Source organism: Chiloscyllium plagiosum, chromosome 15 (assembly GCF_004010195.1).
Source record: "Chiloscyllium plagiosum isolate BGI_BamShark_2017 chromosome 15, ASM401019v2, whole genome shotgun sequence".
NCBI classification, from domain to species: domain Eukaryota; kingdom Metazoa; phylum Chordata; class Chondrichthyes; order Orectolobiformes; family Hemiscylliidae; genus Chiloscyllium; species Chiloscyllium plagiosum.
Window position 1 is genome coordinate 26,682,876 of NC_057724.1, and position 12,022 is coordinate 26,694,897.

A 12,022-nucleotide genomic window follows, 5' to 3' on the forward strand; every position below is an offset into this window, starting at 1 on the left:
ACTGATTTTATTCTTACCTAAGATGTGGGTACCACGAACATTTGTTGCCCTTGAAGTGATGTATCTCTAGGACATTCAGCGTGCTAAGAGTCAGCCACATTTCTTTGGGTTTTGAATCACATGTAGGCTGAGTATTAAACGGGGTAAGGATGGCCAATTTCCTTGCCAAAAGGACATCAGTGAACTGGATGTGATAAGGTGTTTGGATGGGCTGATGTTTAGAGAAAATCTAAACCATGTTGTTCCTAACTTTAATTGAAAATTAACAGCATGTTAATAGCACAATTCATTATTTGTCTACAAATTAGCAACAAATTTCGAGGATTATGAAACCGACACTGAGTGAAGGAAGGGATCTGAGTAACATGGACTATGATGAGAGGTGTGACAGAGTTGGACGAGTTGTTCAGCAAGGGCTATTCATCTTGCTGGACCTTTTGTGCATGTTTCAAGCGGTGATGAGATTCTAATGAGGCAGCAGCAATTTCCCAATTAATGCTCATTGTTTTCTAATCACCTCATTTACAGCTCAACTTGCCACATTAATATTCCAGTTGCAATTTTACCTAACTCACCAAATAAACTCAAAAACTCAAAAAAGAAGGCTTAAAATACTATTCAAAGCAAATGTGCAATGTCACAGTTGTTTAAAAATTGGGATAAACAGTGAGGGAAAATCTTTTTTGGAAGAACACTTCTTAAAGTTCAGAAAAAAAGCACTAGTCAGCTAGTGAATATGGAAAAATTGGATTTAGAAGAGTTTATTAAAATAAGTACTTTGTGCAAAAGAACAAACTTTTGTTCTTCAGCCAAACATGTTCCCTTAAAAAATGTTTAAACAAAGTAAAGCAGTAGAAACAGCTCAAAGAGGGTGCAACAAGGATGAAAGTCCTCCAAGTGCAAAAAAAAGGGTTAAAAATCACAAAGAAAGGAAAAACAGCCTGATAAAACAAGGATTTCTTTATCTTGCAGAAGAAGTTAAAGTGCAGTACTTCTTAATTTTTACTCATTTTAATGATATATAAATTGTTAAAAATGATTTTTATAGCATAAATAGGAGGATAATTCTGAAACATTTAGAATTTTTCAACTTAACAGGTATTAAGTAAAATTTATAAAAGAGAAAATATGGTTGAAGTTAAAATTCTTCATGGTTAAGCATTATTAGCAATTCATGTTCATTATCCAATAAAGAAGAAATTATAATCAGTATAAAACTTTCTGAAGAAGTTTGAACATTTAATAAAGTTGCCATGATTGAACAATTTAAAACACTGACCAGTAAAACCAGTTCTATCTACAAGAAGATTAAGAACTTTCTGCAATAACTTTCATTTAAATCATTTAAATAAGACAACACTAGTTCAAAATAATGGCAACGAAGATTGCACCTCCAATCAGATTTAAAATCACAATTCCTTTTAAAATGCAATTGAACTGGAGGATATGCAGAAATAGTTAAATTCTAATAGAATGCTTCAAAATTACGCAAGGACCCCAACGAAGAACAAGTCAATGCATTATTTTACTCTGTAGGTCAGAGAGCTGACCACATTTTAAAACAATAAAATATAAGTAAAGAGACATATCTCTGAAAATATAATAAGTGCATTTGACAATTACTTTACATCAAGTACAGGTTGTATAATGTAGAGGGCTGAATTTAACAGAAGGATATTATCTTCCTAGAGAACCTGCTGACAACATTATTAATTATCTTTACACTTTCAGAATTTTATGATTATGGTGATTTGCAGTTGGGGCTAATTTGAGAGAGAATTGTTGTCAGAGTTTCTGACACGTCTCTTTCAGATATTTTATGATCAAAAGAGGATCCCACATTGGAAAGAGCTTTTAGACAATGGTAGAAGGTGAAATTTAAAACAGCTCAAAAGAATGGTAGGAACAGAAAGCTAACCTAATTCAAGTAGCCCATCAGATTTAGTCAACTTTCAAAGGGGCAAAAACACCAAAATATCACAAGATGGATCTACTCAAAATATTTTTGAGTCCTTTACTGCTCCAGTTATGAAAAGGGAAAGAATTATGATAGAAGCCATGTCCAGTTTTATCGTGTCAATGCAATTTTTATGAGAAAGTAGAACATTTCTAGAGAAAGGGCAAGAGTCATAAACAACTGTCGAACCAAAGAACAAATTCTAATGTACACAAAGAGGCTAAAAACTTAAATGAGCATTTTTAGAAGAAAATCCAGAATACAAAAACTTACTTTCATTATTTCTTGTGGATAATAGGTGACTAGTTTTTATCTTACCTTTGTTTTATTCATTCATGGGATGTGGGCGTCGCTGACCAGGTCAGCATTTATTGCCCATCCCAAATTGCCCAGAGGCCAGTTAAGAGTCAAACACATTACAGAGTCATAGAGTCATGCAGCATTGAAACAGAGCCTTCGGTCCAACTCGCCTATGCCAACCAAATTTCCCAAACTAAACTAACCCCACTTGCCTACATTTGGCCCATCTCCCTTTAAACATTTCCTTTTCATGTATTTGTCCAAATGCCTTTTAAATGTTGTAATTGTATCTGCATCTACCAATTCCTCTTGCAGTTCATTCTACACACAATTCAGCCTTTGTGTAAAAAAGTTGCCCTCAGGTCCCTTTTAAATCTTTCTCCTCTCACCTTAAAAATATGCCCCCTAATTTTGAACTCCCCCACTCTAAGGAAAAGACCTTTACTGTTCACCTCTTTAAAGTCACTCCTCACTCCTACCCTCCAGTGAAAAATGTCCCAGCTCCAACCTCTCCTTATAACTCAAATCATTAAGTTCTGGCAAAATCCTTGTAAATCCTTTCTGAATCCTCTCCAATTTAATAATATCCTTCCTCTTGCTGGGTGATCAGAATTGTACTCAGTATTCCAAACATGGCCTCACCAATATCCTGTACAACCTCAACATGATGTCCCAACTCATAAACTCAATCATCTGAGCAATGAAGGCAAGTCTGCTAAATAGCTGCTTAATCAACCCCTACCTGTGAAATGTTGTGAGTCTGTGGTCACATGGGCCAGACCAAGTAAAGATGGCAATCTCTCTCCCGAAAGGACATTAATAAACCAGATAGATTTTTTTTCCCACAATCAACAATGTTTTCCTTGTCAACCTTAGACTTTAAAATCCAATCTTATTGAATTCAAATTCCACTATCTGCTATGTCAGGGTTTGAACTCAAACCCCCAGATTGTTACTTAGGTCTTTGGATTAACAGTTCAGCAATAATACTACTAGGCCATTACATACACCATACAGGTTAATGGCAATTCAATTAATTTCAAACTTGAAACTAGGGTGATTGTTACCAATATATCCGAAAAAAATTCTTAGTTGAGGAGATAAAACGATAACTTTCTAGGATTTGCATAGTAAAGGTGGAATACTACTCCAGATTAAAAGAAGACTGAGCATATTCTTAAAATCAGAGACTAATATTATGTGGAACATGTGTACATGATTAGAAACCTGTACTTCTCACTTCTAAGCAGAAAAGCATGCTTCACTCTTAATATTTAAGAACATGTTGCAAAAATTCAAACAGCTCAGGAGTCAAATATCAGTGCTCTGTGTAACTTTACTCAAGAATAGGATGACTTCATAGGTTTCAAAAAAATTGATTACTGAGCCCAAGGGAAATGAGGACAGTTTAATTTTGTTGGTGTCTGACAACTCTTCACAACAGACAGATCAGACAATAACACTTAGTTAACTGGTTTAGAGAAATTATTCAATTACCTTTCAACCCCAGAGGAGTCTTCAAAATCTGATCATTAAACATTACATTACAACTATCAGAGTTGAACTCTTCTTACAGTCAATTCAGCTGTTTTGAAGAAGCAGGACCAAAACAGCACAGTCAGCTTTACAGTATGTGATGGAACCTGACAACCTGATGATGTTATTCAAAACAGTACAAACAAGAACATAAGAATCACAGCAAACATACCACAATACAGTGTCAAAAGGAGAATATTAGTTCTTTCTGACATAATTTAAAGAAACAAAAGATCCTCGAAAGGAAACAAATGTTCAACAGCGACATAGCTGCTAGGACACATCCTCAGCAAAGGGCACCTGGGAAATCAAACATCCATCAAGGTTCCAGTATAGCACCAAACTGTACCTGAACAGTCTGCGGATGTTCAACCCAACCAAATCTTCAGTCATTTATAAAGCCAGAGACTTGGGTGGCGAGGGAAGATAGGATAATAATAAAAAAAACCTATTTTACTTCTTTAAAATGATTACATGAAGGTCAAAAGCTTGAGGTGGATGTTGTATAAGTCTATTCATACCTTATAGGGTTAACTGGAATTACAACATAAACCCTTTGCATCAGTAAATATAGGACTGTTTTGAAGAGGAGCTAACTTGTTCTCTGAGAGATTTTAAGAGTTCTGTTCTTGTAACCAATGCTGTGTGAGAATTAAGTAGCAGTAATTTGACATCACTCTTAATTTTACCTAATGCCTCAAAAGAGACAATTATGTATCTTAATCATAACTAAATAGCTATTAAATAATACCTAATAAAATACTTTGCAGTTTATCCAGATTAAGTCTATACCTTACCTAAGATGTCATGTGAGTATGCTTTCCCACATGGAATCACTAACCTAGATTATTAACAACAAGAAGGATCGGATCTCCCCAATAAAAGGCATCCAGGATGGGTACGTGAACAGAAATGGTTTAGAGGGATATGGGCCAAGTGCTGCCAAATGGGACTAGATTAATTTAGGATATCTAGTCAGCATAGACAAGTTGAACCAAACGGTCTGTTTCTGTGCTGTACATCTCTATGACTCTATGCCAGATGATACCCAACATTGTATGAAGCTCAGTATCCATTGAGATGGCCACTTAATATTCCAATCCAATTAAGCATGGAGTTGGCTTGGAGATGAAACAGCTAACAGGAGTGCCTGGGCCTCTGGGTGGCTTGCTGCTCTATGTGGAGTATAGAAACGGCACATCACATTGAAAACCCAATCTGAAACTTGTAAGTAGCAAAATTAAACTGTAGCTTCATTTGCCAGGTCATTATTGTGAATCTCCTCCATGGGACTGCAAATACAGCTGGGACCCCTGTCACCCATGGCTCCGTGAGGAGAAGATGGTGACATGAAGGGAATTAAATAAGGCCTTGCTGGAACCTTGGCTTGCTTGCTGCCAGGTATCTGCCTGGCTTTGGCCTCAGTTGGGAAGGGCATCTGCTTGCCAGCTGTAAGATCCTAATCCTACCACCAATTTGGGCTGTGTCTGCTGCCATCTCAGTAGGGGATACATGCACAACTCTAGGTATTCACAGTGTCTATGATGCCATTATCTGTGACACCAAAAAACTTGTTTTGAGATTCAACTCTGTGTGACTGCTCTTGTTCAGGATCAAGTGCTGTGGGGTCTCTCTAATGGTTCATTGTCTGAATTCTCATTGTAGTTGCTCAGTGCTAAATGGCTGTTCATTGAGGTTTGCTGCTGTGGAATTGCCTTGTCTCCATTTAGTAAGGTGCAACGCTCCTTGTTGTGGAAGAGAGGCAGCTACCACCAAAGGGACAGACAATGTGATGTCAAGGCAAGCAACCAATGGTGAGAGGGCAGTCAGCAGGATTGGGATAACTAGTCTGCTTCCAATTCCAGTGCATTGTGCATGCCCAATGCCACCAACCTCTTGTTCTACTGCTTTGGCAGGAAATACACCATTTGTTGCATATGATATTTGAACTGGAAGAAGAAAGAAAGATTTGTATTGATATAGAGCTGTTACCAGATGTCTCAAAGTCCTTTGCAGCTACTTAAATATTTTTGAAACGTAATCATTGCTGAAATGTCGAAAATGCAGCATCTAATTTGCAGCACATTCCTACAAACAGGAATGACACGATAATTAATTTTATTCATTCATGGGATGTGGGCACTGCTGACTGAGATTTACCACCTATTCCTTATTGCCCAGAGGGCAGTTAAGAGTCAACCACATCACTATGGGTCTGGAGCCACATGTAGGCCAGACCAGGTAAGGATGGCAGTTTCCTTCCCTAAAGAACACTAATGAACCAGATGGGTTTTCCCAACAATTAGCAGTGGAGTCATGGTCATTGTTGACTCTTAAGTCCAGATTTTTAAAAAATTGAATTCAAAATGCCCCATCTGCCTTGGCAGGACTCAAAGCCGGGTCCCTGGGTCTCTAAATTAATGGTTCAGCAATAATACCATTAGGATATCATCTTCCCTGTTTACGCAATGTTTATGGAAGGATACAATTTGGCAGGACACCCAACATGACCCATCTGCTGTTTATCAAAATAATGCCATGGGGCAGAATCTTACAAGAGAAAAGTGACTTGGGCTATGGTGACAGCTGTGGCAGCACCAGATCAAAAGTTTAGCAAAGATCATGTTGATGTCAGGAGCATTACATTCCTTTTTTTTTGCAGTGTGTGATGAGTTTCCCACTAGACAGTAGTGAATTAACAATTAAGGGAGAATGATCACTTGTTAAATGCCTTATTAATGGCACAAATCATCATGTTAATATTCAGCTTCCCTTTTTAGTAAACTTGCTGAACCAGCTCGCCATCAAGAAACCATGAAATGGAATTCCGAGTGGGTACATGGTGATTTCAGTTCACCACTTGCTCTAAGGAGCCACCATGTTGGACTCCCAGCACAAGTACTTCAGGCATCACTCCAGCCATATGCACTCCACACCCATAGATATTGGCATCCAGTATGTGTCAGCCCATAAGCATCCTCATGACATATCTCTGATCCATTAAATGACGCTCCTGCACTTCAATGCCTCAATTCAAATTGCACCAGCAACTATTATTGCAGTGCCACATCATGGATATCTTTTGCTCAGGAACATGCATTCAACTCATGAGCTCGACCAGACTACATCCCTAGGTTCTTCACTCACTGTCACCCTCCCACCTTGGTTCTACTCTTTTCCATCATTGCTCCATCAGGCAGGAGATATAAATGTTTGTATATACATACAAATAGATTCAAGAACAGCTTCTTCCCCACTGTTATTAGACTTCTGAATGGACCTCTTAAATTTTAAAATTAATGTTGATTTCCGTGCACCTTCTCTGATCTATTACCCTATGAATCTTTTACAGTGTGATCTGCCTGCACTGTGTGCAAAACTTTTCACTGTTTGTAAATATATGTGACAATAATAAATCAAATCAAACCAAATCGCACTGACTCACTCTGAGTCCACCTGAAAGCTCACAGTATCTCTGTCTGGCATTGCCATTGTGCACTTTTCCCCTTTAGTCAGAGCTACTAGGCTCATACTACTTATGCTTTACTTTCCCATTTAGCACAGATACAAAGGCAGGAAGCTAGACGTGGTTGACAGCAGTCCTCCTTCAAGACGGATAGCCTTGGCTCACAGTGCAGTCTCTGATATCAGTCCAGGGGTTTGGCTGGGTCAGTCAGCCACACAGGCTGGTTACAGACAATATCCTCTCCTCATAAGGGGTGAGGAGCTGAATGCTGGGCAGCCTATAAGCTGTATTACTCTTTCTATCTTAATGGGAGCTGTGTCCCTCTTGAATGAGAGAGAGGCAGGAAATAACAGAAATGAAAATGACTATAACTGTTGCTGCAGGTGGGGATGTGCCCCAAATGAGCAAGTAGGCAGCACAGATGGAATGCAGGGTTTTCATCATGGGGGTTGGGCTGGGTAAGAGCAAGGAAGAGTGGTGGAGAATAAGCCTTGGTGGAAGGTGGATGCAGTAGCAGAGATCGAGTGAGTGTGATGTATGAGAAAACAAATGTTTGGCATTTAGACAGCGGAAAGGAGAAGATCATTGAGTACTGTGTATTTCTTTTGACAGCTGAGACTGCACTGCCCCAGGGGATATCCTCAGGGCTGGCATGATCTGGTGTTGTTTCCTCCACTGCTGGTCATAGGGAAAAGAAAGTCCTATATCTGCACTACTGGGCTAAGCAGGACCTCTAGGTTCCTGCCTGCATAACAAAGTGTTGATTACCCCTTGTCTGCTATGTCTGCGGCAAATCTCAGGAATGTGCAGGGCAGCTCCAGACTGGCATTGCTTATTTGGTTGCACAGCAGGCTTTTTAGATTAGTATAGGCTCATGGGATACTGGTCTTTTGGCAGATACATAGCAAGTGGAACTTTGTTCCAGGAATGCCACATGGTAGAATGTGGTGGAAATTGAATACAAGAGAGGCCATGGGAATGGTTTTGGGAGTTAGAGGTATATTTGATAACAAAAGATGAAAAGTTCATTTGTGTCTCAAAGCAAAAATCCCTTCAGAAAACTCAACACAACCAAGACTTAGCCAAAAAAAAAATAAGATTCAGCTCATGGGATAGGTTATGCCCACTAAGCAAACTTATGTAATCTCAGTTTAATGTACTCCTGCACTACAATGGAGTTTCAACCCTGATTATTGTGTTTAGGTCCTGGAGTTGGATTTGAATTCATAACTTTGTCATTGAGCCACAACTGAGACGCAAATTAACTTCTAATACAGCTAATGGTATTAGAAGGGTAAACAACCCTCAGATTTGTTTGTATTTTGGCAAAAAAATGATGAAACAAGTTTACTTTGATTGATGTATCATGGAGATTTTTCTCCAAGCTTATCTTCAATTATTATCAGTATCCAAGGTCCTGTGCTCATTTCATTTCATTGTTCTAGTCCAACAAACACTTTAATGATCTTTCAGCCCCAAACTGGAAAAACGTTTAAAAATAATGACTCTATGACTCTAAATTGCTCTGAGTATAAGTTCTTTCATGGGAACAAATATTCCTAAATTACTTTTGAAGCCACACCATGTTGAATATTCCTGTTAATGTTAAAATCTATATTTTTGGGAAATCCCATAAAAATTAATGCAATAAGTCATTTAGATGCTGAAGCAACTTTTTTTCTGCCTCCTTCCTTGTTCATAAATAAAAGAATTTTGGATCAGTTTTAGCCAAGGTTTTTAATAGTGAAATGAGCTCACCCAGGAATGCTGCACCTGGTGCAACTAAACAAAAAAATCTATGCAGCCTGCTTTGAACATAAGCACCAGTGACAGAGAGAAAACACAAGGAGAGGAAATCCTGAGCCAACAACTTGTCAAAAACTCAATCACATTGTGTGCTGTTTGTAGCAGAACATACCAGGTGTAGATAAGCTTTAACAGTCACGACATACCCAGAGGAACTCTATCAAAACTCAAATGTTGAACAACTCATCAGCTATTCCAGAGGTTTGTGGCCCAATTTAAAAGTACTTGGATGGCATTTAAGCTTCAGCTAATGAGTGATGTCACATTCAAGGGACACAAGCCCTAATTAATGACCATTTCAAACAAGAGAATGTCAAAACGTAGAGGAAATGACCAATTTAATGGAGAAATTAAGGAGTTAATTTTATAAAAATAAAATTAATGTATATAGCATTTGGATAAGTGCTAAGAAACTAGTGAAAAGGTATAATGAAAAAACATGGGACATTTAGGGACTTAATTAGACCAGTCATAATAAATTATTTGACTATGGACACTGAATATCCTGCAGTGAGAGCTGGTGGTAGATTAGTCTTAATATCACTGAAATAGGCTAATGTCAGGCTAATGTTCCAGAGACATGGCAGATGCTGAAATTTGAATTCAATTTTTTAAAATCTAGAATGAAAAGCAGGCCTAATGGTGATCATGCAACCAATTTTGATCAGTGCTAAAACTAATATCTTTTAGGAAAGGAAATCTGCTATCCTTACCTAGTCTGGCCTGAATCTGACTCCAGATCATGTAGTTGACTCTTAACTGAACTCTTGGCAATTAGTAATGGATAATCAATGCTGGTCTAGCCAGCGATGATCACATCTCATGAACAATTCTTCTAAGTAATGAGTAGTTCATCTCCTCACTCTCAAAAGCCACACCACTAGTCAGGAATGCAATGGAATATTTTTGCCTACATGAATGCAGCTCCAACAACACTCACAAAATAAAGATGGACAAAGCCCTGGCTTAACTTGCACCCTATTCTCTACCTAGAACATTGACTGTATTCATCACAAATGCACTGAGTAGTTTAGTGTTATATCTACAAGACATCTACAAGATATATTTCAGAAACTCACTCAGGCTTCTTCAATGGCAACATCTACTTCATGGAAGAGAAAGGACAGCAGGCACATGGAAGCACCATTGACCGTAAGAACCCTTCTAAGTCACACATTGTTCTGATTTGAAAATCCATAGTCATTCCTCAAAAACACCTCACAATCTATTGTGGGTGAACTGACCCCACACATGCCACAACCATTCAAGAATATGAATCAACATTAACTTCTCAAGGGCAAAAACAGGAATAAATGCTGACCTTGCCAGTGACATCCCATCAATGAATACAAGAAGTTATGAAATCATATTCTTCCTTCAATGCTGCCTTTTCTCCATCTATGGGTGGCACAGTGACATAGTGCCAGGAACCCAGATTCAATTGCAGCCTTGGGTGACTGTGCGGAGTTTGCACATTCTTCCTGTGTCTGTGCAGGTTTCTGTTTGGTGTGCACCAGTTTCCACCCATAGTTCAAAAATGTGCAGTTAGGTGGATTAACCATGCTAAATTTCCCCCTAGTGTACAGGGATGGATTAGCCATAGTGAAAACCATGTGAAATTACAAGGGATGTGGTGGGACTGGGTGGGATGCTTTTCAGAGGGTCAATGCACTCAATGGGCCAAATGGTCTCTGTCTCTGCACTGTAGGGATTCTATGACTGATACTATGGTTTATGGAAACTATGCACTTTGAAATATAACTTCTCAACTTTTTTCTTACATAAATATCAAATAATGTTGGGTATATTTTATGATTATATTCAGTGTACAATAATGATTATTTGGTGAATATACAGAGTCAAAAAAAATGGTCTCCAGAAAAATATGTTGTTGTTGCAAACATAATGTGACTTATTTCAACTTAACCAGTATTTTCCAAAAAAAAATTAGAACTAGTATGTCAATGAAATCAACCAAAATGGATCTTTCAAACTATTAAAAAAAAACCTCCAATGTATTAGCTGAATTATTTTTAAATCAAGTAAAAAAGTTATTTTTTTATTATATTGTTCCAAAAATTAGATAAAGTGCCTTCCTTGATTTAAAGTCAAGTTCTCTCGTGCCACTTGTTCAAAATAATTCAAAATACTTACTTAACATTGTCATGTCAGTTTTTCCAACACAATCTTGCTCACTATCATCTTTAATGGGCTCACATTCCAAATTTCCCCTCTTTTTCTCTTATAAGATCATCTGTACTTAGCCTTGCATTTTTATTTCATTTCCCATTTTGCCCTTGACATGACTGCATTTACTTCCTTGTATTCTTTTATAGCTTTGTCAGTCCTCTGTATTTCTACTCTCCCTTGTAATGATATAAGCCTTTTACTTCAGTTTGATACTGATACTTACATCATTTTTGACCCTGATTGTTCACCTACATATGTGGGGGTCTTCAAATTTAACGGTTTGCAGAAAAGATCTTCGACTTTTAAACAGCATGTCTTGGCTGCATCAGAGAATAGTTATAAGCGTTTATACTTGTGTGGTTCTGGAGTCACATAGACCATAGAGTCATAGAGTCATAGAGATGTACAGCATGGAAACAGACCATTCGGTCCAACCCGTCCATGCCAACCAGATATCCCAACCCAATCTAGTCCCAACTGCTAGCACCCGGCCCATATCCCTCCAAACCCTTCCTATTCATATACATATCCAAATGCCTCTTAAATGTTGCAATTGTACCAGCCTCCACCACTTCCTCTGGCAGCTCATTCCCTACATGTACCACCCTCTGTGTGAAAACGTTGCCCCATAGGTCTCTATTATATCTCTCCCCTCTCACCCTAAACCTATGCCCAAAAACTACAGTCTAGTTCTGGACTCCCCGACCCCAGGGAAAAGACTTTGTCTATTTACCCTATCCATGCCCCTCATAATTTTGTAAACCTCT